General features: G+C 35.7%; 1 pseudogene; it reads left to right on the top strand.

Annotated features, from left to right (window-relative positions):
• Positions 1-491: 491 nt before the first annotated feature.
• Positions 492-27100, top strand: part of LOC136144141 (E3 ubiquitin-protein ligase Hakai-like) — a 42810-nt pseudogene continuing 16201 nt past the window's right edge.

Below are 27100 nucleotides of genomic sequence, written 5' to 3' on the forward strand. Positions count from 1 at the left end.
TAGGTTTCATGCTTATCAGCAAGGTTCTTTTGACTGTGTGGCAACTGTATCTTCAGGATATTTAATTCAGAGACACCTGAATGATGATGTGGAAGAAGTAATGTTGTTGAAAGAGTTTTCTTACTGAAATTTCCTAAGAGTAGGGTGCATACCATGTCATGGAGAGGGCTCACCATGGCATGCAGAGACACATACATGGGTTTGGTCAGGAAGCAGAAAGGAGAAACAAAGGAGAGCCCAGGCCAGAGTCTTTGCAAGAATGGCCGGATAGGGCAGAAGAAATGGCTTACAATTTGATAATTTCAATAACGTAGGGGGGCTCTGAGCTATAGTGGTCTTCAGTTTGTCTCAGAGCTGGACCTGGGTGATTTAGGACAGGGGAAATAATGGCTTGGTATGAGAGAATGCGATAAAAGAATGGTTACGATTATGGACCCTGGATGGCACAGGGAATGTAAATAATTTTGACCATCAGTTTGGTGCTGTAATTAATGAATGCCAAGAGTGGCTGTGACGGTGCAAAAACAGAGCGGCCGAGAGGAGCTACCCCACGTCCAAGGTCAGCGGCGGTGGCCAAGAGGAAATATCCCACGTCCAAGGTAAGGAGCAGCAGCTGCACTTTGCTGGAACAGATGTGAAGAGAGAACCCACGTCCAAAGTAAGAGAAACCCAAGTAAGACAGAAGTTGCTGAGAGAGGGCATCAGTAGCAGATAGACTAAAACACAATCACAGACAACTAGCCAATCTGATCACACGGACCACAGCCTTGTCTAAGTCAATGAAACTAAGCCATGCCATGTGGGGCCACCCAAGATGGGCGGGTATGGTGGAGAGGTCTGACAGAAGGTGGTCCACTGGAGAAGGGAATGGCAAACCACTTCAGTATTCTTGCCTTGAGAACCCCATGAACAGTATGAAAAGGCAAAATGATAGGACACTGAAAGAGGAACTCCCCAGGTCGATAGGTGCCCAATATGCTACTGGAGATCAGTGGAGAAATAACTCCAGAAAGAATGAAGGGATGGAGCCAAAGTAAAAACAACAACCAGTTGTGGATGGAACTGGAGATAGAAGCAAGGTCTGATGCTGTAAAGAGCAATATTGCATAGAAACCTGGAATGTTAGCTCAAGGTTAGGTCAATGAATCAAGGCAAATTGGAAGTGGTCAAACAGGAGATGGCAAGAATGAACATCTACATTCTAGGAATCAGCAAACTAAGATGGACTGGAATGGGTGAATTTAACTCAGATGACCATTATATCTACTACTGTGGGCAGGAATCCCTAGAATAAATGGAGTAGCCATCACAGTCAACAAAAGAATCCGAAATGCAGTACTTGGATGCAATCTCAAAAATGACAGAATGACCTCTGTCCGTTTCCAAGGCAAACCATTCAATATCACGGTAATCCAAGTCTATGCCCTGAACAGTAATGGTGAAGAAGCTGAAGTTGTACGGTTCTATGAAGACCTACAAGACCTGCTAGAACTAACACCACAAAAAGATGTCCTTTTCATTACAGGGGACTGGAAAGCAAAAGTAGGAAGTCAAGAAACACCTGGAGTAACAGGCAATTTGGCTTTAGAGTACAGAATGAAGCAGGACATAGGTTAATAGAGTTCTGCCAAGAGAACGCACTGGTCATAGCAAGCACCCTCTTCCAACAACACAAAAGAAGACTACACATGGACATCACCAGATGGTCAACACCGAAATCAGACTGATTATATTCTTTGCAGCCAAAGATGGAGAAGCTCTATACAGTCAGCAAAAACAAGACCAGGAGCTAACTGTGGCACAGATCATGAACTCCTTGTTGCCAAATTCAGACTGAAATTGAAGAAAGTGGGGAAAACCACTAGACCATTCAGTTATGACCTAAATCAAATCCCTTTTGACTATACAGTGGAAGTGAGAAATGAATTTAAGGGACTAGATCTGATAGACAGAGTGCCTGATGAACTATGAACAGAGGTTCATGACACTGTACAGGAGACAGGAATCAAGACCATCCCCAAGAAAATGAAATGCAAAAAAGCAAAATGGCAATCTGAGGCGGTCTTAGAAATAGCTGTGAAAAGAAGAGAAGTGAAAAGCAAAGGAGAAAAGGAAAGACATACCCATTTGAATGTAGAGTTCCAAAGAACAGCAAGGAGAGATAAGAAAGTCTTCCTCAGTGATCAATGCAAAGAAATAGAGGAAAAAAACAGAATGGGAAAGACTAGAGATCTCTTCAAGAAAATTAGAGATACTAAGGGAATATTTCATGCAAAGATGGGCTCGATAAAGGACAGAAATGGTATGGACCTAACAGAAGCAGAAGATATTAAGAAGAGGTGGCAAGAATACACAGAAGAACTGTACAAAAAAAATCTTCACAACCCAGATAATCATGATGTTGTGATCACTCACAATCAGCTAGAGCTAGACATCCTGGAATGTGAAGTAAAGTGGGCCTTAAAAGCATCACTATGAACAAAGCTAGTGGAGATGATGGAATTACAGTTGATCTATTTCAAGTCCTAAAAGATGATACTGTGAAAGTGCTGCACTCAATATGCCAGCAAATTTGGAAAACTCATCAGTGGCCACAGGACTAGAAAAGGTCAGTTTTCATTCCAATCCCAAAGAAAGGCAATGCCAAAGAATGCTCAAACTACCTCACAGTTGCACTGTTCTCACAAACTAGTAGTGTAGTGCTCAAAATTCTCCAAGCCAGCCTTGAGCAATATGTGAACCATGAACTTCCAGATGTCCAAGCTGGTTTTAGAAAAGGCAGAGGAACCAGAGATCAAATTGCCAACATCTGCTGGATCATTGAAAAAGCAAGAGAGTTCCAGAAAAATATCTATTTCTGCTTTACTGCTTTTACCAAAGCGTTTGACTGTGTGGATCACAATAAACTGTGGAAAATTCTGAAGGAAATGGGAATACCAGACCCCCGACCTGCCTCTTGAGAAATCTGTATGCAGGTCAGAAAGCAACAGTTAGAACTGGACATGGAACAACAGACTGGTTCCAAATAGGAAAAGGATTACATCAAGGCTGTATATTGTCACCCTGCTTAATTAACTTATATGCAGAGTACATCATGAGAAACGCTGGGCTGGAAGAAGCACAAGCTGGAATCAAGATTGCGGGAGAAATATCAATAACCTCAGATATGCAGATGACACCGCCCTCATGGCAGAAAGTGAAGAAAAACTAAAGAGCCTCTTGATGATAGTCAAAGAGGAGAGTGAAAAAGTTGGTTTAAAGCTCAGTATTCAGAAAACTAAGATCATGGCATCCGGTCCCATCACTTCATGGCAAATAGATGGGGAAACAGTGACTGAATTTATTTTTGGGGGCTCCAAAACACTTCAGAAGTTGATTGCAGCCATGAAATTAAAAGACACTTACTGCTTTGAAGGTAAGGTATGACCAACCTACACAGCATATTAAAAAGCAGAGACATTACTTTGTCCACAAGTTCCTTCTAGTCAAGGCTATGGTTTTTCCAGTAGTCATGTATGGATGTGAGAGTTGGACTATAAAGAAAGCTGAACTTCGAAGAATAGATGCTTTTGAACTGTGGTGTTGGAGAAGACTCTAGAGAGTCCCTTGGACTGCAAGGAGATCCAACCAGTCCATCCTAAAGGAGATCAATCCTGGGTGTTCATTGGAAGGTCTGATGTTGAAGCTGAAACTCCAATACTTTGGCCACCTGATGTGAAGGACTGACTCATTTGAAAAGACCCTGATGCTGGGAAGGATTGAAGGCAGGAGGAGAAGGGGACGACAGAGGATGAGATGGTTGGATGGCATCATGGACTCAATGGACATGGGTTTGGATGGATTCTGTGTGTTGGTGATGGACAGAGAGGCCTGGCATGCTGCAATTCATGGGGTCACAAAGAGTCGGACATGATTGAACGACTGAACTGAAGTGAAATGGACAAATACAGAAGTCAAGAAAACACAGCACATGCCATGTTTGCTTGACAAAGTGTTTTATCTAGAGTTAACATTTTTATGTCTCTGTAATACTTTTTATTCATATTTTAAATAAAGGCTTGGTTGAAAAAGGCTCCATGACTTAAGTATTACCTGTATAAATGGAAATGCATAGTTATATTTGTTGCTTTTTTTTTTTTTTTTTTTTTTTTTTGGTCTTTAGAAGTCAGGTGAAAGTCTAAGGCAGAGTAACAATTAATTATGATGGATTAGATAAAGGAATGTAACCTTTCCATCAGAGAAACTTACTGCAGTGAACATGTGGAATGAAAGATCAAGAACCCAGAAAGACAAATAGGTGAGTAGAAAATAACAGACAGTAGAAGGAGCTAGTATCAGATACACAGTTATTTGATGCCAGGGAAAGATGTAATCTAAACTGGCAAGAAGTGGGAGCCCTGGGAAGTTAAGCAATCTGCCCCAAAGACATGCCACTTCCCTCATCCCCCAGTGCTCAGAATTTAGATGTATCAAGTCCTCAACTCACACAGGTTGAATTAAAAACTAGATTGAACCCAGACAAGTTGATCTTTTTTTAATAAGGATTTTTAATAAGATTCTTAAATACCCTCTTCTAAACCAGGAGGCCAAGTGAAAACAAATATTCAAACTTAGCAAGATTCCGGAGATTTACTGTAAGTATAGGTGAGGAAGGAATATATGTGATATAAGCTTAAATAGGACTGTCCCTCGTCGCATTTTTCCTCTCATATCCCAGAACATGGCAGCCAGATTTTATACAATAGGCTAAGATTTAGGATTCCCTACTTGAAAAAAAACCTATTGGAAAAGACATTGACCAGTATGGCTATGAGGGTGATTAAAAAGCTGTGTAACAAAGCCACTGACAACACACAAATTTTTCATTCATCTTTATAGTGTTTTGTTGTATATAAACATGGAGCATAAAGCATTTTAAGTTTCAGGGAATTATGTCTAACATTAAAGAGAAAAAGGAGTTCGCTTAAGCCTTGATATAAAGCAATAGTAAAAGGAAATAGAAAACAAGAGAAAATTCATGAAATGAAGGGCTAAATAAAATCCTATAGAGAAGTAAAATAACAGAGATTAATAGCATTCTAGAAATCATTTCCACTGAGGCATTTATCAGTTTACAGGATAATGACACTAGGAGCCAAAAGCTCAGAGCTTTTCATAGTCACAGAGAGTCATAAAGCAGGAAAGTTTGGGCTACCTGAGAACACCTAGTACAAAATACCTTAGACATGGTGACATGTGGGGCTTCGCAGGTGGTGCAATGGTGAAGAATCCTCCTGCCACTGTAGGAGACACAGGAATCACAGGTTTGATCCCTGGGTCAGAAAGATCGCCTGGAGTAGGAAATGGCAGTCTGCTCTATAATTCTTGTCTATATAATCCCATGGTTAGAGGAGTCTGGTGGGCTAAGGTCTATGGGGTCTCAAAAGAGTCAGACACTACTAAGCACACAGCACAGTAACATTTAGAATCAAGTCCAAAAGGCTAGAGAAGTATATTAAAATTTTTAGATTAAGTACTTTAAGGATAGTTTTATATATATATATGTGTGTGTGTGTATATATATATATACATATATATATATATATGTAGCAAAAACATAAAGAGAAAACCTGAAATTTAAAAAAATGTAATAGATCATTAAAATGCTAAATATCTTAACATTAAGATATGTTATCCATCTGAAAACCAATATTTTGATACAATTATATAATAGCTTTTTCCTCTAAGTTATTCTCAGTGGGGGAAATGTCATGATAACAAAGTAGAATGTATGTGAGCTGCATGGTATTGCTGTGGCCATCTTTAGAAAATGCAATATGGCATGTGTGTGTGCTGAGTGTGTGGCTAAGTCACTTCAGTCATGTCCAACTCTGTGTGACCCTATGGACTGCAGCCTGCCAGGCTCCTCCAAGTGAGAACACTGGCGTGGGTGGCCATGCCCTCCTCCAGGGGATCTTCCTGACCCAGGGATCAATCCCAGGCCTCTTGTGTCTCCTGCACTGGCAGGTGGGTCCTTTACCGCTCGCAGCACCATATAGACTAAAGTTAATCAGTCAGTCACATCTGACTCTTTGCAACCCCATGGACTGTAGCTCGCCAGGCTCCTCCAACCATGTAATTCTTCAAGCAAGAATACTGGTGTGGGTTGCAATTCCCTTTTCCAGAGTATCTTCCAGGCCTAGGAATTAAAACCAGTCTCCTGCGTTGCAGGGACAACAGTGGATGAGATGGTTGGATGGCATGACTGACTCAATAGACATGAGTTTGAGCAAGCTTCAGGAAATGGTGAAGAACAGAAAAGCCTGGCATGCTGCAGTCCATGGGGCTGCAAAGAGTTGGACACAACTGAGCGACTGAACAAGGACTCCTGCGTTGCAGGCAAATTCTTTACCATATGAGTCACCAGGGAAACCCAGATATAGCAAAGCCACACTATAATAGGCAATATAGGCAATATTTTTGATATTGATATTGATATTTTTGATATCAATATAAAAAATATTGACATCTCAATATTTTGAGATATCTCTCAAAAAATATTAAACACCAGTAGACTATGAGTTTCCAGATGGCAATTGATTGAAACTAGGTATAATAAACAGAGTAGTTTCTAACCAGTCATAACATAAAATCAAGCTTATTAACAGAAATCCATTATCAAGTGAGTTTCTTGTGTTTAGAAAAAGGTTTAAATGCTTTTCCAATGAAAGAATCATTTGTATCAGCAGACGACCCACATTCTGTGATGGTTTGTGTATAGACTTTGCTTAGCTATGGCACTCAAGTTGTTTAACTGAGCAGTAATCTCAGTTTTGTGGTGGAGGGGTTTTGCATGTGTGTATACCCCCAATGATCAGTTGACTTTGACTAGGATTACCTTAGATAATGTGGGTGGGCCTCATTCAATTGGCTGAAAAGCCTTAGGAGCAAAAACTGACCTTCTTGGAGAAAAGAATTAAGAAATGGGCTCAAGTGATTGTTGGAACTGGTAAATTTGAAATCTTCTATAGCAGGCTGGCAGGTACAGAGCTTGGGTAGCCTCAAAGTTGCATTGCATTTTTGCTTTCAAAGCTTTTCTTTTGACTGATTAGATTGGTTATATTTCTCTGGAGAATCCAAACTTATACACATTCCCACTGTCCCAACTTTTGCAGTTCCTGCATTAAACAATGAGGAAGAAATGGTTAGACAGCTGTTGATCCTCTCCTTTTTCTATGGGATCACTTCTGGAATAAAAAAAAGGTAGCTTAATTAATCTCCTTGTATACATACAAACAACAGAATTCCTGGCAAACAAGCCAATATCATTTCCTCAAAGAAGGATCCTAATCTATGGAATAAAAGTTCTCAGCAGATTGAATCTCATTTGCCTAGGTTTACTTATATTAAACAAATTTAGAAAGAAATAATTTATGGGACATATCTCCCTGAAAAATCTTTTTTAAGCTATTGTTGCTTTGTTGCTAAATCATGTCCGATTCCTTAATGACTTCATTGCTGTAGCCTGCCAGCCTCCTCCTTCCATGGAGGAGCCTCCTCCTTCCATTCTCAGGTAAGAATACTGGACTGGGTTGCCATTTTCTAGTCCAGGGAATCTTCCTGACCCAGGGATTGAATCCCTGTCTCCTGCATCACCTGCCTTGTCAGAGGGATTCTTTACCACTGAGTCCCCGGGGAAGTCCCATTTAAGCTATCAGTCAGTTCAGTCCCTCAGTCATGTCCAACTCTTTGTGACCCCATGGACTGCAACACTCCAGGCCTCCCAGCCCATCAGCAATTCCCAGAGTTTACTCAAACTCATGTCCATTGAGTCATTGATGCCATCCAACCATTTCATCCTCTGTTGTCCCCTTCTCCACCTGACTTTAATCTTTCCCAGAAATAGGGTCTTTTCAAATAAGTCAGTTCTTCCCATCAGGTGGCCAAAGTACTGGAATTTCAGCTTCAGCATCAGTCCTTCCAATCAATATTCTAGATTGATTTTCTTTAGGATGAACTGGTTGGATCTCCATGCAGTGCAAGGGACTCTCAAGAGTCTTCTCCAACATGACAGGTCAAAAGCATCAATTCTTCAGTGCTCAGATTTCTTTATAATTCAATTCTCACATTATGACTACTGGAAAAACCATAGCTTTGACTAGATGGGCCTTTGTTGGCAAAGTAATGTTTCTGTTTTTTAATATGCTGTCTAGGTTGGTCACAAATTTTCCTCCAAGGAGTAAGTGTCTTTTAACTTCATGGCTGCAGTCACCATCCGCAGTGCTTTTGGATCCACCCAAAATAAATTCTATCACTGTTTCCACTATTTTCCCATCTATTTGCCATGAAATGATGGGACCGGATGCCATGATCTTAGTTTTCTGAATGTTGTTTTAAGCCAAATTTTTCACTCTCCTCTTTCACTATCATCATGAGGCTCTTTAGTTCTTCCTCACTTTGTGCCATAAGGGTGGTGTCTTCGGCAAATCTGAGGTTATTGATATTTCTCCTGGCAATCTTGATTCCAGCTTGTGCTTCATCCAGCCCAGCATTTCTCATGATGTAGTATTCATGTAAGTTAAATAAGCAGGATGACAATATATAGTCATGATGTATTCCTTTCCCAATTTGGAACCAGTCTGTTTTTCCATGTTCAGTTCTAACTGTTGCTTCCTGACCTGTATACACATTTCTCAAGAGGCAGGTCAGGTGGTCTGGTACTCCCATCTCTTTCAGAACTTTCCACAGTTTATTGTGGCCCACACAGTCAAAGGCTTTAGCATAGTCAATAAAGCAGAAGCAGATGTTTTTCTGGAACTCTCTTGCTTTTTTGATGATCCAAGGATGTTGGTCATTTGATCTCTGGGACTTCTGCCTTTTCTCAATCCAGCTTGAACATCTGGAAGTTCAGAGTTCATATACTGCTGAAGCCTAGCTTGGAGAATTTTGAGCATTACTTTACTAGGTAGTGAGATGAATGCAACTGTGCACTAGTTCAAGCATTCTTTGGGATTGCCTTTCTTTGGGGTTGGAATGAAAACTGACCTTAACAATTGACGCTTTCAAAGTGTGGTACTGGAGTAGACGCTTGAGAGTTCCTTGGACAGCAACAAGATCAAACCAGTCAATCTTCAAGGAAATCAACCCTGAGAATTCATTGGAAGGACTGATAGTGATCTGAAGCTCCAATACTTTGGCCACCTGATGCAAAAATTCAACATTGATGTTGAGAAAGATTGAGGGCAAGAGGAAAAGGAGGCAACAGAGGGTGAGACAGTTGGAAGGCATCAGTGAGTCAATGAACACTAGTTTGAGCAAATTCTGGGAAACAGTGAAGGACAGGGAAGCCTGGCATGTTGCAGTCCATGGGGGTCACAAAGAGTGTGATACAACTTAGTGACTAAACAACAACAACAAATACAAAGTGATATAATTAAGATATCAGTGAATCATAGTTATGTTTTCATTTACTTATATTTATCTACCAAGTCTTATGAGAAAACTATTAACTATCAATTATATTGTCATAGTATACTGAGTAATAGTATATTTCTCATTTTTTTAAAGACTTGGATTGTAAGCATATATTCAGCCATGCTTTAGCTTTGGGAACGCTGTGTCAGACTAACTGATGAATTTAGTGAGACAGACTTTTCTTCCAAATGCTTTTTTGTAGGTATACTAATATATTGTAAGTTTTAATTATGTCAAGGTCAGAGCTTCCTAAACCACAGAAGTATTTTAAATCTGAAGTATTTTAAAACTTATCAGTCATAAAACAAATTGGTTAGAAAGGAAGAATAATCCTGTCTTTATATATGGATAGCATTCTAGTCTACATAGAAAGTTCCAAAAAATCTATAAAAATAAACAAAACCTACTAGAACTAATTATTGAGTTTAATAAGGAAAAAGAATAAAAGGCAAAAAACACACACAAAAAGTAAGTAAGTTTCTATTTACTAGCAATCCAAAATATGTTCATTGAAATCAAATTCAAGAGCTAACTCTGACAATTGGTCACCTTAGATAGACAAATAGGTAAGTGGAACAAATTGAGTGCCCAGATCCAGAAATAGAACCATACATTTTTTCCACAATGGATAAGCCAATACAATATAACTGAGTATGTGTTTCTCTAACATGTCACTTAGTCACCACTAGTAGCAAGTATGCTGTTTTTTATTATAATTCTAATTTGTAGTTTAGGAAAGTGAAGCACTCAATGTCATAAAGCTACTAAATTGCATACTAGGATGTAAGCATAAGATTATAATTCTACAGTATATGCTTTAAAAATATTAGAAGAATTAGAATAAAAATTAGTATGCAATATTTGTGTCTATGGGAGAGAAAAATATTAACAGGACATAAAAAGTAATAGTCATCAAGTTAACTTTGATAAACTTGGTTTTATCAAAATTAAAATTCTGATTAACCATAAATATTGTTAATAGAGAAGCAGCAACTGAAAGGAAACATTTGTCACATGTCTACCATACAGAGTATTGAGATCCAGGATATATAACATTTCCTACAAAGCAAAGAAAGAAAATAAAACCCACTCAATTAAATAATTGGGAAGCAATTATGAAATGGAGCCAAAAAAGAGGGAATAAAAATGGTCCATAAAAGGGCACATTATCTCATTAATAATAAAAAGGAAGGCAGATTAGAATATTATTAGCATATTTTAGCCATCAGGTTTTAATAATACCAACTGTTGTTCAGAGTAAAAATTGAATTGCTCTATAGAAAGCAGTTTGAAAAAATCTATTGCATTAGAAATGTGCATATCTTTTATTATAGCAATTACTTTACTTCTTTTTAGTCTCTAAGGATTTGCCTTATGTAAGATTAACAATGTGTGTACACTAATGCCTGGGGGAACATTTTTTTCTAACAGTGAAAATGTAAGAAAACATAAATACACATTGTTAGAAGCTGATTAAGTAAATGTAACCTATGCCCATACCATGAAATATAATACAGCAATCTGTCGTTATTGAAATAATTTAAATATACACATATTTGAAATATTTAAATTGTTACATTTAAAATATATGCATACAATGAAGTCAATACATAGATACCTACAGTGGGCTTGGCTCCACTCCTTATCTTGGAGCCAAAGCCAGCTGAGTCCAACCTGGATGAGCCTTACACCAGCCAACTTATAGAAATGTACATGAAAAATAAATGATATTGTTTTATGTCACTAAAATGTTGTTTATCATACAACAAAAGCAGACTGAAATACAGTTGATACAAATTAATTAAACATAGTAATTTTCTTAATATTATCTACATTATTAGGGAGAGATCAACTTTCTTTTGTCTTGTATAAACTTAAATTTTTTTTGTTATTAGAAGTCATATTTATGTAGGGTCTATCAAGTCACTATTGAATATAATATATGAGAATTATTATAAAGATACATTGAATTGTTTTCATTAGGGTAAATGCATATGTCTATAAAAATAAATAAGCACATGTTCTAATTTTGAGAGCCTAGGAGAGATGATTGTGTTTTGGGTTTTATGAAAATTAACAATTAACTATTAATAATTGCTTAGCATTTCAATTTGATGTATACTCAATAATTGATGTCTCAACTGTCATTGAAGAGACTATTGTTTTCTGTTTTCAATTCATATTAAGTCACTATCACCATGATCAGTTTGTCTATACTAAAAGAATTTTGTCACATTTCCCAGTTACTTATCTTCATGAGAAAACTAAAAGAAATTCTCTGTTTTGGATTTCATAAAATGGGAACTGCTAGCTGTATATTTCATATACTATACAAAATGAAAATTTGGAAGTGAAGTCTATCTTAGCAGAAATTCATACTGTATTTTCCATTCAATAAACCATTTATAAACTTTGTTACCTTATCATACCACCAAGAACAAACAGTTTAAATTTATAACTACGAAAGTAAATAAAATGATAGAAAATAAGTAATAAGAAAGAGAGATATCATTCATAGATGATTTTAATTCTCTGTTCATTAAAATATTTAGGAACTATCATATTACCCAGATGGCCAAATGCACAAATGCTTAGGCTTACAACACCACCCAGAAGGCAATTAGACTCACAATAACCAACACTGGGCTTTCCAGGTAGCTCAGACAGTAAAGTATCTGCCTACAATGTGGGAGACCCGAGTTCAATCCCTGGGTCGGGAAGATCCCCTGGATGAAGGAAATGGCAACCCACTCCAGTATTCATGCCTGGAAAATCCCATGGACCGAGGAGCCTGGTGGACTACAGTCCATGGCATAGGGTCTTAAAGAGGTAGACACTACTAAACAACTTCACTTTCTTTACTTTTTTTAGCCAAGATTGGGCTAAATGATTTTCACACATTACACATATAATACTTAAAATGTAGGGTGAAAGTGAAGTGGCTCAGCCTTATCCTACTCTTTGAGACCCCATAAACTGTAGCCTACCAGGTTTCTCCGTCCATGGGATTTTCCAGGCAAGAATATTGGAGTGGGTTGCCATTTCCTTCGCCAGGGGATCCTCCCGACCCAAGGGGATCAAACCTGGGTCTCCCACATTGTAGGCAGACGCTTTACCATCTGAGCCACCAGGGTGACATAGTCTAATTATCATTTTTGAAGTGAGGTGATCAGTTGCAGTAAATTTAAATTACTCAACTTCCCAAATTTAAAACCAGCATCATTTAAATGTGAACCTAGATGTATCTAATTCCCTAGCCCATCCATCTAACTACTATGCAATACCAGTAATCGTGTTCTGTAGGAAAAAATATTAAAGGAGAACTCAAAACTTTGTCAGACTTTATTAGTACAGAGTTAAGAGAAAAGAAAATGAGTTTTAAATGGTGTAAGTTAATGTAGCAATGAAGGGTAGTAGTCTACAGTGCCAGAGTATAAAAAGCACATTATAACTGTGATCAATAAACTACCAGGGCATTACATTTGCAGAAGCAATTACATTAAGACAGAAATAATTTGTAAGTTATTTTGGGAAATTTCAGCCTCTCTTCCAGATCATATGTGAGTGTTAAAGGAAATCATAGAATCTCATTATATGAGATGAATATTATCAAGAAATGAAGAGAGAAGAGTGTCAATGATCACTTTAATTTATCCAGTTTATCTATGGGATGTAGGTGATTAAATACTTATGATAAATATAAAATTAATATTTGTGGAATCTCTGAAGTATACGAGAGTAGGTAAAAATAAATCCAAGTTAACTGAATATTCAGTTTCACACTAAACAATATAAATGTCTAGTCCAAGGGGGTTCTGCTTACCCAAGAAAGAGAATTCGACTTAAACCACTGAATTGGAGAATATTATTGAACCGAATGTTCTCTGCAAGTATTTCCTTCAGGTTTCAGCATGATGGTTCTCATTTGATACATAATTATAATTTCCTTTTTCCTTTCTATTAGATGTTAAATCATGCAGACATTCTATTGCATCTTTTGACACATTTTATTGCTTCACAAAGATAGCATATTGCTTTATTTGGCAAAACTTGCCTAACACGTGAAAGGATTTGTTAAAGTAGGTGAAAAAGTTAAGGGTTTTCTCTGTGGTTGCTTTTAATTTTTTTTTGTTTGTTTTTTAGTAATCTGATAGAAGATACAGATATTATTGAAAACAACAAATAAAGGTTAGTATATTTTGAGCACCAGTAATGATCTCTAATGGGCCTCCCTAATGGCTCAGACATAAAGAATCCACCGCCAATGCAGAAGATTTGGATTCAATGCCTGATCTGGGAAGATCCCCTGGAAAAGGAAATTCTTGCCTGGGAAATCCCATGGTGAGAGGAGCCTGGCGGGCTATAGGCTAAAGAGTCAGAAAAGAATTAGGGACTGAACAATGACAACAATGGTGTCTAATAGAATAATTCTAATAGACCTATATAGGACTAACTGAGCAGATGGAAGCAAAAAGGACCAAAAAACTGACCTAGATACATAAAACTGCATGAATAAAATAACATCACAGAACAATATCAAATATCCAGAAAGTTATTTGATGCTTTTGTTGAAATTTATTATAACCTAAGGGAGTATGAAAAGTGAAAGTGTTAGTCTTTCAGTTGTGTCTGACTCTTTATAACCCTCTGGACTGTAGCCAACCAGGTCCATGGAATTCTCCAGGAAAGAATACCGGAGTGGATAGCTGTTCCCTTCTCCAGGAGATCTTACTGACCCAGGATTCGAACCCAGATCTCCTGCATTGTAGGTGGATTCTTGACTGTCTGGGCCACCAGGGAATGCAAGAGGGAATCTAGATATTTGGGGCATACCGACCATGATTTGCAGTGCCTCTGCCAATGTCAACTTGCTCTCAATCAGAACTAGATGTCACACATCTAGATTCCCTGTGGCATGTTAGCATTAATTGCCCTCTCTATTGTAATACTTTTTAACTGCAATATTAAGGAGCAATCTAGAATTCTAACTGATGAGATTAATCAGTTTATGCACTCAAAAATGTATAGTTACTCATTTGCTTTGCAGATGAGTAAGTATATATATTAATACAATTAGCTATTACTAGGTTCCATGAAAAAGGATGGCTAGGTTTATTTTTCTGTTTTTAATTTGTATACTCTGTAAACACAAGTAATCATTCTCCAAATAAACAAAAAGAATTTTCCTCAAAGACGGATGGGTTTTTAACCCTTAGCTCTTCTCTTCTAGCACTAAAGCAGGTCATTTTAAATGAGGGAACACTTCCTATTTATAAAGAATATAGAGGAGAAGTGCCTTAGGTGCCCCAAGATACCATAAAGTATTTTAGTCTCCAAAATCAGGATATCGATTCCTCCCTCGAATCAAATTATAGCTCATGGCATGATCTCCACATTTACTATGTGAGTCAAATTCTTTGCTAAAGAATTCTTGGGAAATGACATTTTTTTTTATTTTATTTTTATTAGTTGGAGGCTAATTACTTACAATATTGTAGTGGGTTTTGTCATACATTGACATGAATCAGCCATGGATTTACATGTATTCCCCATCCCGATCCCCCCTCCCACCTCCCTCTCTACCCAATCCCTGTGAGTCTTCCCAGTGCATCAGGCCCAAGCACTTGTCTCATGCATCCTACCTGGGCTGGTGATCTGTTTCACTATAGATAATATCCATGTTTTGATGTTGTTCTCTTGAAACATCCCACCCTCGCCTTCTCCGACAGAGTCCAAAAGTCTTATTTTGTGGCATAAGTATTGGTTTCTTATATCAAAACAAGGGTAAATACAGGTCAGTAATTATATGGATATATGACCAAAAAAATAAGGATTTACCTGATCTCCTCTAACTGCTCCTCCATCAAAGACAGTGGTCTTTTGATCACTTATCTCCCATCCTCCCCTCTTTCTTTTTACATTTACAGCCATTTCTAATTTTTGTCTCTTCCTCTCTTTTTCAATTTTTTTCCCCATACAATGAAGGGTAATGAGAAGGTTGAAATTACTTAATCTTTATAAGCATAAGGTAAGATTCAGTAGCTCTTTCTGTACTCTCATTAAAAGGGATACTTTTCAAGATAATTTATTTTTCATTTAAAAACATTCGTATTTGTATTTCATTAGAGACAGCTAATCTGACTACCCTGTGAAAAAAGTGAAAGTGTAAGTTGTTCAGTTGTGTCCACCTCTTTGTGATCCCATGGACTATAGCCTGCCAGGCTCCTCTGTCCATGGGATTCTCCAGGCAAGAATACTTGAATGTGTTTTCATTTCCTTCTCCAGGGGAATCTTCCCAGCCCAGGAATTGAACCCAGGTCTCCCACACTGCAGGCAGATCTTTCACCCTCTGGGCCACAGTGGTTTCCATATATAGTAACTGATTTTCACTACTCTATTAAAATGGTCCCTGTCCATATTCATCCTTTAGCTTGAGAAAATGATTAAAAAGACTGAGGAGTTCAGAACAGGTCTAAAATACAGAACGTCCATCTTGGATAACTAGAGATTATCTTATTTCCCATTTCTGAGAATTAGCCACAATCAGAAGAAATATTAAGATTCTGTTTCAAGTGTAAGCATACATATTTTATTATTTTAATTGATATATATTTGATATGTAACATCATACTAATTTCAGTTCTACAAAATAATGATGTAGTATTTATACATTATGAAATGATCACCACAGTAGCCTAATTAACACACATCACCACACATTTATACATATATGCTTTTGTTTCTTATGACAGGAGCCTTTAGGATCTACTCTCTCATAAATATACATGTTTTAATTTGGATCTCACAACTGTATTATCTGCTCCTGTATCTCATTCATTTTCTTCTCTTTTATTTATTTACTCAAAAATCAAAATTTCTTGGTCTTGACTTCTCAATATGGGCTGCCCATTATGCTTATTCATTTGTTTGACAAAATGAACACTGTTAGAATATGGATCACAGAAGAAAGAGAATTTTTCTTTCATTTTGGAAACATACATCTTAGAATTAAATTTTAAGGTCTTTTATCCCAGATTTAACTTCTCAGCAAAAAAAAGGAGAGAAGACAATAATAAGTTACTCTATTAATTTATCTTTGTCTCATTCAGTCACTGTACAACACTTTGAGGCTCTTGGTACCTTATAGAATATGTGCATCTATTAGTGGAGTAAAATGAGAAACAAGTATTCCAAATATGTGACATAATCTCTCAACAGAAATACTTACAGGGATTTCTGAAAGATTATGGAGATTTTGACCATTTATTGTCCAGATTTTAGGACTCAATAAGGTGACCAGAGATGTGAAATCAAAGCTATTAACCAAAGGGAAAATTTCAGCTTTAAGGTAAAATAAAGAGAAATATCATAGGAAGAAGTGCAAGCGTGCCAGTTAGGAGACAATTGAAGAAATGAAACATGAATGAAAAACCAGAGAACAAGAATGAAGTACAAAGTGGAAAATACAAAGAGGCATTCTGTCATAAAATTTTAGGATGCTACATTATAAGTAGACTAATATTTATTTTGAGACAAGAAACAATTACTGGAATATTCAAGCATAGGATTTATGTAAAAATATATCTTTAGAAGTTTATCTCTGATTGCAATACCATAGGATTTGAGGATGCAAACAGTTTGGGAATTTAGAAAAGTATTGAAATAATTGACCAAAACAAGTAAAACAGATAGAGGAGGTGATATAAAGGAAGAAAAATTGGAGGATGGTTTAAATCTTTTTGGGTATCATATAGAGACAACCCGCTGTGTTAGAAAAATGACATTATTATTGTTGATGTTATTGTGGTTTTATTTCTTCATATCTGCATGATTCATATCCAAGATAGTGCACATACTATCTTAGGAGATATCAGGGGTGCAAAACAAGTGATCAAATATACATATTTATAAGAAACAATTCAATAACAAAGGCTTTATGATACAATTAACTGGAAAACATTTCATCAGGTTTTACTATTTGACATTTGATATATATCCAATGAAAAATAAGGCTGTCTTCCTTTCAATAAAATATTTATTATATTAAAATAATGTGGGATTGTGTTAATCTATTTTGGAGTTATATATTTAATTTTTATTTCATATTTTAAATTGAGATTCAGAAGGAATAGCTAGCTCAAAATATCAAAGGCTCTCATGTCATAGCTGGAATTAAAATGCAAATGATTGCTACTATATACCATTGTTTAAACTTCAACTGCCTTATTAAATTCATCATTAAGTTTCCATTGAGGATTTTATTTTATTTTTTTTCTGTTCTTTGACAGTCTTTTTTTTCTCATTTATTTTTATTAGTTGGAGGCTAATTACTTTACAATATTGTAGTGGTTTTTGCCATACATTTACATGAATCAGCCATGGATTTACATTTAAAGGAATTTTAGAATGAGCAGCAATAATTAAAGAAGACAGGCAAAAAATTATAGAAAGAAAAGAGTGCATTTGGTTTAGTTAAAAGAATGACTAGTGATCATTTTAAACTTAAAAACAACTACTATATACACATTATATGTATATATGTTGTAAGTAACAATATTAATAAAGATACTTTTAGATATGAGTGCTGAGAAGATCAAGGTGAGCATTAGAGTCTATAACAATAGAAGCATAATAACTTTGCACAAAACAGTCTTGAAAATGCAGGGCCTGGTTTATCAGAAAAATAATATTTCTTTTAAATATGTATGAAGCTGTAAACAGATAATTTTCTATAATTTATCTCCCTACTGCATGCTATCATTACATCTTCCTGGATAAAGAGATCATAATGAATTATGTAAATTCTTGATTGTGTTATCAAGCACTCTTGTACCTTGATAATCATTGCTTGATTCTTTGCAATTTGGAAATAATGACCTTCAGGATGATCACTATCTATTTGTAATTCATTCAAAGAATCAATACCAAGATTGGTTTATATGATTAATGAGTATCCTTTAATTAAAAGCGTGACAACAATATGTTGAGAAGCCAAAATAACTCACTGTGTTTTTGTACAAATTACTTCCTGAAAGAATGGACATTTTTTTAAATGAACTTGAACATAACAAAGTGCCTAACATTATCTGAATTAGCAACAGAATTATTTTTATTGACCTTGATAAGGCTCAAATATTCTTTTGATACTTTTTATACACTATAAAATCATAGAACTTATGCTCCAGTTCACAGATTAAAAATCAATCTATATAGAACCTATAACATTGAAGAGCTATAGGTGAAACAACTTCATAAATTACACAAACTAACTGAAATAGTAAACATTTGTTTATGTTTTTGTATTTCTATTATAGTTAGAATTTGACATATTTTTATTTTTTATAAACAATAAATATATCACCAAATTTATTAATATTCTGCCCATATTTCTTTAGCTATTATATTTATGAAAACCTATGATTATATTGTGCTACCCCCACATTGCACTTATATTCATTCTTTTGATAAACTCTAACTTTAATATAACAAATAAGCTCCCAATGTTTCAATTGTATTTAAGACTGTAAATTAGCACCTGTCATTTTACACTAATATAATGAAAGTATTGCTTTTTATATGAAGTTAAGCAGTATATATGAAAGTTAAGCACTTCTAACAATGCTTGACAGTATATGGTAGTTTTTCCATATAATCAAGTAAAACACTATGAAGTGTATAGAGAATACATTAACATTAAATTCCTGCAATTAAATTTCTCAAATTGTTATATAAATATAAATACAATGAAAACTGATCTAAAAGTAAGTTGAAACCTGTTTTTTAAATTGAAGACTGTGACCCTTTGTAATTTGCAAATCATTTAAGCTGTATAAGAGTAAGTTTTAAAAAGTCCTTTCAGTTGAAATGTTTTAGATAATTTGTAATAAAAAGTCAAAAATTTAACTCGTTCATTCACTTTTTGCTCAGCTTCATTTCCATTTTAAAAGTCACAATAAAGTATATTAATAATATCAACATGAAGAATATGTGAAAATAGAAAAATGAGAGAGATAAAAGGAGGGAGGCAGTAGGAGTGTGGAAGGGAGAGTGAGAAAATGAGAGGTTAATTCAAAGACAGAAGACACAGGCATTGGGATAAAGGATTCAGAGGGAACATGCAGTAGCATAGCATCTACTTCGTAAAGAGGTGCATGCATAAACAAAACTGTAAGCTGGATTTGATACATCACAATCAATACAGAAATGTTCTTGTCTACCACATTTATCAAGCTCAAGTTGTAGTAGCTTTTCTGTAAACTTAATACAATTTTCTACATAGAACATAGGAAAATTTTTAGTTTTTTCCCAGATGACTAATTATTTTTCTTGCCTCATCCCACTGGCTACAACCACACTAGATGTTGTGAGAGTCAACATCCTTGGTTGGTTCCTTATCTTAGGAGAAAAAAATAATTATCTTTTACTATTAAAGATGATGTTAGCTGTAGGTTTTATAAAAATACCTTTTGTGAGATAAAAAGGATTACCTTTTACTCATAAGTTGCTAACAGTTTGTCACAAGAATGTAGTTTTGAATTTTGTCTAATGTTTTTTCTGCATCTAGTGAGATAGTCATGTTTTTGTTCATTTAGTAATGTGAGTTGTATTTATTAATATTCAAATATTAAACCAACTCCACATTTCTGTGATAAACAAACTTGATTGGGGTGAAAAGAAAAGTGTGTCAGAGTGGGAAAAAAAAGTGTTAGTCGCTCAGTCCTGTCTGACTCTTTGAGACCCCATGGAATGTTGCCTGCCAGGCTCCTCTGTCCATGGAATTCTCCAAACAAGACTGCAGTGGGTATCCAGTCCCTTCTCCAGGGGATCTTCCCGACCAGGATGGAACACAGGTCTCCCACATTGCAGGCAGATTCTTTACCATCTGAGCCACCCCTTTTATATACTGTTGAATTTGATTTGCTACATTTAAAAAAAAGTAACATTTTATTTCAGAATAGTTTTAGATTTATTTTAAAAAGTTAGAAAGAGTGCAGACTTCCTGTATACATTTACCCTCTTTTACCCTCTTGATCAAATAAATACCTCAGTCGAAAGGAATTTATACATATATTTTCTGCTACCAGCTCTAACATCAGTAATAGTCACGTAGTTCCATCCTACTAGATGAAGGCAAGTAAGAGAATCTTCTCATACACCAGAATGCAGAGAGCCAGAAATTACACCATGTCTTTGAATCACGGGGCTGCAAATTGGCAGCCAGGAGAGCCTGAGTTTTCTTCAAGAAATGTTTTGTTTAAATAGTACCACATTATAAACTTTTTAACAGACAGTGCAGTGTATGTGTTTTTACATTTGCTAAAATTATCATCAGTAGCTGCTGTACATTTGGTACATTCACATAAAAATGTGATACTACCTGTGGTGTGTTATACCAATGCAACAATGGATGTATTTTTGTACAGTACAATGCTAAAAATGCCATCCATTAGACTTCTTTCTTCAGTTCTAACTTTCTTTCTTAATATTGTATCAAAAATAACTGAACAGTCTACTACTCAAGGAATATTCTAATAAAGCTTCTACAGACTATCCTTACAACACTGACCTCAGACTCTCCAAAAACTCATCCACCATTCATTTGAAGATTTTCACATGGACTTCACATGTACAATATTCTACACATTACAGATCTCTTTCATTAGACAACAATTCTTTTTCACAGGAAAAACTTCAGGTTTTAAGCTGTTGCACCCAATCTCATTTAAGATAGGACTCAATATTTAAAAGATAGTAGTGAAAATTTCCTCATATTTGTATACGATTTACATTTTCAAAACATTTTATGCATATTGGGCTTTCTCAAGCAATTAGAATATTAAGCACCTGATAAAAGAGCAAGCAGTATAACTGATTTCCTGCATTTGGTATTTTTGTTACATTATTTTGTAAGTTCTGAAAGTCTTTCCAGTTGATACTCAATACTTTCACTATTTATCTATAATGATTTATTTGTGTCCATCTCAGTTGCAAATTATAAGTGGAAATTCTTTCATAGTTCATTGCTTTATAATAAGGAATAAATTTGATTTTAAGTGGCATCATTAGCTTGTACTAGATTAAGTTGAAGCCATGTTTTCAGGAGAAAATTCTTATTTTTATTATTTGAACTGAAATTTTAATTTTCTTCACATTACCTTCATCAGTCTATTTAGCATACATATTTCCAAGAATTAGTACTATGACATAACTGCCCATTTATATCAGAAAAAAAGTAATTATAGATATGTTTTTATGTACACATAGGCTTATGTATACACACAAGCTCATATTTGTGTGTATGTTAGAATTTAGTGATTGCAAAATTTTGAAATATCTAATTATAGTTAAAGCAGACATATTTGAAAATATTATAAAGGCATTACTATCTTTCAAACTGTGTTCTTCAGTTTCTAGGTATCTTTAGCTGAAATAATCCCTGGGTGTAAGGACTAGCTTCATTTCTCTCACTTTAATAAAAGCTGATATATTTTAATAATTTAGTAATAACTGAGTAAAATGTATGAACTACATGTACCTGGCTCTTTTTACTCAGCATTTACTTTTAAAGTCATTTACCATGCTAGGTGCAAAAATACTTTGTTCTTTTGAGTGATGTATGGGGACTCCATTTTAGGCTTCACCCGTTGTTGTTTATGTAATCACTCATTGGTTGTTTGGGTTGTTTCCAGTTTATGGCTATTAAAATCAAGCTACTACAAACGTATGTGTCTATGTCCTTGTATAGAAATATGTTTTTATTACTTCGGGTCATACACCTAGTATTTGAGTATATGTGGTAGATATATTCTTAACACTTTAAGAAACTGCCAATATCTGATCCAAAACATTTACATCCATTTAGATTCCTATCAGCAGTGCTAAGAATCCCAGCTATTTCACATGATACTCTTGTTAACAGTTGGTATGTTCAGTCTTTAATTTTTTTTTTCCTTTAATTTGTGTTACTCTATTAGAGATATGGTGATGTTTTGCTGTTCTTTTAATTTACATTTATTTAAATAATACTATTTTCATGTATCTTTTATGAGTATGCATTTCATGTATCTATCTCTAGGTCTATTTGTTCAAATTAAATTTTAATTGTGATTATCATATTTGTCAGGTGTGTTTTTTTCTTGTTATAAATTTTCATTGCAAGTACTTGGCTAGATATTTTTTAAAATGTTGTCTCCTAATCTGTGATCGTGTGTGTGTGTGTGCGCGTGCGCACACTCATGCGCTCAGTTGTTCAGTTGGGTCTGAGTCTTTGTGACCCTATGGACTATAGTTCATGGAATTTTCCAGGCAAGAATACTAGAGTGAGTTACCATTTCCTCCTCCAGGAGATCTTCCCTACCCAGGGATCCAAACTTTGTCTCCTGTGTCTCCTTGCATTGACAGTCTGATTCTTTACCACTGAGCCACTTGGAAAACCCAGTCTGTAACTGGGTCTTCTTTTCCATTTCGGGTTTACCTTGTGGCTCAGCTGGTAAAGAATCCGCCTGCAATGTGGGAGACCTGGGTTTGATCCCTGGGGTGGGAAGATCCCCTGGAGAAGGGAAAGGCTACCCATTCCAGTCTTCGGGTCTGGATAATTCCATAGACTGTACAGTCCATGGAGTTTCAAAGAGTTGGACAGGACTGAGTGACTTTCACTCTCACAATGGTGAATATCGAAGACCAAACATTTTTTATATTTTATAAAACAAAGTGGCTTTTTGCTTCTTTCATTGTCATCCTATTATAATAGTGTTGCCTAATATAAGGTAAATATTTGTTCTAATTTTTTTCTAAAAGTTTAATAACTGACTTTCTTACATCTAGACTAGTGCTTGCCAACCTTAGCACTATTAATATTTGACTGAACAATGCTTTGTCCTGTACTCCGTTTTATTCATTGTATGTTTAGTAACTCTCCTCCTACTGCTACAAGCTATTAGTATCAGTTAGCTTTAAAAACCAAATATATTATTTTAATTCATTGAGTGCTTCAGTAATTTCATTTAAAGCTTTGTAATATTTTATTATATGACAGTACCACAATATGCTATTTTAAGCATTCCAAAATTCATGTCTGCAGAGTATATGAAATGAAACTGTATTTTTCATATGTTGATAGTTATCTCAAAATGACACATACACTTTACTACTCATTTCAAATGTCAGAGAATAAGAAATTTTCCTCATTATTAGCAGAAAAATTATTCCACACTAATACACACTAATATTGAATGATAACATGATATTTGTTCTGTCATTATTCATTTTACAAAGGTTGATTTATATACTCAATATATGTGAATATATAAAATATGTATTTTCCCCCAAACAGTAGATAAGCTATGATGAATATATGATGAATATGCATAGAGTTTGCATAGAAGTGGAAAATATGTGTTTATTAAAAATAAATTTTCACATGTTTTACCCTTCGGCTATTGCCAAAAGAGCAAATTTTTTATTAACTAAAAATATTGAATTATTTGATGCCAAAATATTTGTATCTTAGATTTTTTATTCTTACCAACTAAAAAAGGAAAGCAAAACAACCCAGCAGTCACAAAAACAATAACAATTACAGGAGCAACACTGGAGGAACCATATAGCAGAGCTGACAAATAACAAATAGTTTTCAGATGACTCCAGTTGTGAAATCTTTCTCTAGCTTGTCAGTATGTTAAAATATCTTCACAAATTTTACTCCAGGAAAAAAGGAACCCTCATAACCTGTTGGTGGGAATGTAAACTGTACAACCACTATGGAGAACAGTATGGAGATTTCTTTAAAAACTAGGAATAAAACTACCATATGATCAAGCAACCCCACTTGTGGGTACATATCCTGAGGAAAACATAATTCAAAAAGACACATGGGCCCCAATGTTCATGCAGGACTGTTTACAATAGCCAAATATGGAACCAACTTAAATGTCCATCAAGGAAAGGAGATAGAAGATGTGGTATATTACTCACCCATAAAAAAAGAATGAAATAATGTCAGTTGCAGCAACCTGGTTGGACTAGAGATTAAGTCAGAGAAAGACAAATTGTTACATGATATCACAAATATGGAGTCAAAAAATGGTACAAATGAACTCATTTACAAAACAGAAATAGTCACAGATATAGAAAATAAATTTATTAAAGTCAAAAGGAAGGGGAGGAATACATTAGGAGATTGGGATTAACATATACACACTACTCTATATAAAACAGCTTCCCTGATGCTCAGAGGGTAAAGCACCTGCCTGTGATGTGGGAGACCAGGTTCAATCCCTGGGTCAGGAAGACCCCCTGGGTCAGGAAGTGACATCCCACTCCAGTATTCTGGCCTGGAGAATTCCATGAGCAGAGGAGCCTGGTGGGCTACAGTCCATAGGGTTGCAAAGAATTGGACATGACTGAGTGACTACACTTTCTTTCTATATAAAATAGGTAACTAATAAGAAACTACTGTATAACACAGGGGACTCTACCCAGTGCTCTGTGGTGACCTACATGAAAAAGTGAAAGTGAAAATCACTCAGTCATGTCCAACTCTTTGTGGCCCTATGGACTGTGGCCTGCAAGGGCATTGCCGGTGGATTCCTTACCAGCTGAGCCACCAGGGAAGCCCAAGAATACTGAAGTGGGTAGTCTATCCCTTCTCCAGGGGATCTTCCCAACAAAGGAATTGAACCAGGGTCTCCTGCATTGCAGGTGGATTCTTTGCCAGCTGAGCTACCAAGGAAGCCCTATATGGGAAAATAATCTAAAAAACAATGAATATATGTATATGTATAACAGATTCATTTCATTGTATACCTGAAACTAACACAACATTGCAAATCAACTATATTCCAATAAATCAGATGAAATAAAAAATAAATTTTCACAGAGAACAAGATGGCGAAGTAGGTGGACATGGAGTACATCTCTCAGCATGGATACATCAGGAATACATCTTCAGACACAGAAGTGCATGCAGAACACCAGCTCAGAGTGGACAGGTATACCTGACCAGAGGAAAAGAATATATAGACCCATGCAAAACTTGAGATTAAGCCCTGAGACTTTGGAGTGGGAGCACTGACTCCAAGACCCTAGACTACCAAAGAATCCTAGGGAGTATCAGATAGTGAGAACTCATACAAAGGAAACCACTTCAATATAAGACCTGGCACCAACAAACCACTAGTAGCACCCTGTGCAGGGCGCCTCATCTAAACAACAAACAGAACAAAAATACAAACCTAGTCATTAGCAGACTGGATTACCACCTCGTTCAGCCTTGCCCATATAAGGAAAAACAAACAAACAAAAGCTCAGTACAAACCTCACCCTATATGAAGCTTACACAAATCACTGGACCAACCTTAGGAGGGCAGAAACCAAACAGAAGAAAGAATTCAACCCTGAAGCCTGGGAAAGGGAGACCTCAAACACAATAAGTTAAAAAATAATAATAAAAAGGCATAGAAATACTACACAAATGAAGGAACAAACTAGAAACACAGAAGTCCAAATAAATGAAGAGGAAATAGCCAAACTACCTGAAAAAGAATTCAGAATAATGATAGTAAAGATGATCAAAAACATTAAAAACAAAATGGAGAAAATGCAACAATCAATTAACAAAGACCTAGAAGCATTAAAGAATAAACATGCAGAGATAAACAACACAATTACTGAAATTAAAAATACTCTAGAAAGAATAAATAGCAGACTATCTGAAGCAGAATGAATCAGTGAGCTGGAAGATAAAAAGGTGGAAATAATTTCTGAAGAGCAGAATAAACTAAAAAGAATGAAAAGAACTAAGGATAGTCTCAGAGACCTCTGGGACAATATCAAAGGCACCAACATTTGAACTACAGGGGTCCCAGAAGAAGAAGAGAAAAAGAAAGGGTGTGTGAAAATTTTTGAAGAGATTATAATTGAAAATTTCACCAACATGGGAAAGCAAATAGTTAATCAAGTCCAAGAGGCACAAAGAGTCCCATACAGGATAAACCCAAGGAGAAACATGCCAAGGCACATACTAATCAAACTAATGAACACTAAACACAAAGAAAGAGCATGAAAAGCAGCAAGGAAGAAGCAACAGGTAACATACAAGGGAAACCCCATATGCTCAACAGCTGATCTTTCAGCAGAATCTCTGCAGGCCAGAAGGGAATGGCAGGATATATTTAAAGTACAGAAAAAGAAAAATGTACAACCAAGATTACAGTACACAGCAAGGATCTCATTCAAAATTGATGGATAACTAAAAATCTTTTCAGACAAGCAAAAGTTAAGAGAGTTCAGTGTCACCAAACCAGCTTTACAACAAATGTTAAAGGGACTTATCTAGTCAAGAAATACAAGAGAAGAAAAAAGATCTACAAAATCAACCCCAAACAATTAAGAAAATGGCAATAGGAACATATATATTAACAATTACTTTAAATGTAAATGGATTAAATATTCCAATCAAAAGACACAGACTGGCTGAAGAGATACAAAAACAAGACCCATATATATGCTGTCTACAAGAAACCCACTTCAGACCTAAAGACACATATAGACTGAAAGTGAGAGGATGGAAAAATATATTCCATGCAAATGGGAAGCAAAAGAAAGCTGGAGTAGTGATTCTCATAGCAGGAAAAATAGACCTTAAAAT

This window comes from Muntiacus reevesi, chromosome 11 (genome assembly GCF_963930625.1).
Source record: "Muntiacus reevesi chromosome 11, mMunRee1.1, whole genome shotgun sequence".
Lineage (NCBI taxonomy): Eukaryota > Metazoa > Chordata > Mammalia > Artiodactyla > Cervidae > Muntiacus > Muntiacus reevesi.